This window comes from Mus caroli, chromosome 11 (assembly GCF_900094665.2).
Source record: "Mus caroli chromosome 11, CAROLI_EIJ_v1.1, whole genome shotgun sequence".
NCBI lineage: Eukaryota > Metazoa > Chordata > Mammalia > Rodentia > Muridae > Mus > Mus caroli.
In genome coordinates, this window is record NC_034580.1 from 85,922,227 (window position 1) to 85,923,684 (window position 1,458).

Below are 1,458 nucleotides of genomic sequence, written 5' to 3' on the forward strand. Positions count from 1 at the left end.
CTTCCTTCCTTCCTTCCTTTCTTTCTTTCTTTCTTTCTTTCTTTCTTTCTTTCTTTCTTTCTTTCTTTCTTTCTTTCTTTCTTCTTCTCCTCATCCTTCTTCTTCTTCTTCTTCTTCTTCTTCTTCTTCTTCTTCTTCTTCTTCTTCTTCTTCTTCTTCTTCTCTCTCCCTCCCTCCCTCCCTCCCTCCTTTCCTTCCTTCCTTCCTTCCTTCCTTCCTTCCTTCCTTCCTTCCTTCTTTCCTTCCTTCCTTCCTTCCTTTCCTCCTCCTCCTCCTCCTCCTCTTTCTCCTCCTCCTTCTTCTTCTTTTTTTTTCCTTTTTGGTTTTTCAAGACAGTATTTTACTATGTAGCCCTGGTTGTCCTGGAACTCACTCTGTAGACCAGGCTGGCCTCCAACTCACAGAGATCTGACTGCCTCTGCAATCCCAAGCATTGGGGTTAAAGGTGTGCACCACCATCAGCCAGCTAACATTCCAGGCATTTCTATCCTGGTCCTGATACCTTGATATTTCCACAGAAACATATTACTCCTTTTTCAATAGTTCCATCATTCTGTGGTCTTCATGAGCAGGTTGCTATGAGTTAGAGACAGACAAGAGTCCAGCAACCAGGAAGGAGGTAAATACCTCTAAAACTACAGTCAGTTCCTGACTGAAAGGCTTTTTCTGCATTTTTGGCATGGATACTATTTAACTTACTTCTTTTTATTTACACAGTCCCACGTACACACAATGTGATGCACTACTTTCCAGGTTAATCTAGAAAGTGGGAACTATGCTCACATCTGCCTCGTAGCCTTCTGGTAAACACTGCCTTTACTCCTAAAAACAATGTGATGCTGGTCATGTCGATGTGAGGTCTTTCTTCCAGAAGAAATGAGGAGGCCATACAGCTCATTTCCAATGGACAAAGGACAACTCACCAGTGTGACTGAAGAGGCCACACAGTCACAACTAAGGGGAAAGAGCTCTCATCTGTATCACAAAAGGAACGGTGCACAGGAGACCTGCATAAAGTGACAGAGAATGTTCTCCCAATGACATCAATCAAAAGAACCTCACTGAAATTTAAGGGGCTGCCAAGGTCTCAGGACCCCTCAAAGGGGCTGGAAGAAGGGAGAAAGCTATAAGGGAGCCATCTCTCACAGTTGCAATTTTCTCCTTCAAACATGGCCAACGAATACAAACACATGCTTGCTGATCCATGTATCAATCACAGGTTTTTAACCACAAACTCAAAGATCTTAATCAGACAAACCGATTCTGTGACAATGATTTCTTTCTACAAAATTAGATGGCACTGTAGTCAACTGAACTCCCTTCTGTAGCTCTCAACAGATGAGGAGCCTTAAGTCACACAGTCCAGAAAGTACTATTATGGGGCCGTCATCTCTCATTAAACTCATTAAGAATGTTAATTGTAAGCCGGGCGTGGTGGCGCACGCCTTTAATCCCAGC

General features: G+C 43.3%; 1 protein-coding gene across 2 annotated transcripts in view; it reads right to left on the reverse strand.

The window, feature by feature from the left end:
* Tom1l1 (target of myb1 like 1 membrane trafficking protein) overlaps positions 1–1,458 on the reverse strand; it is a 42,248-nt gene that overhangs the window by 36,174 nt on the left and 4,616 nt on the right. The gene's annotated exons all lie outside the window — the stretch shown is intronic.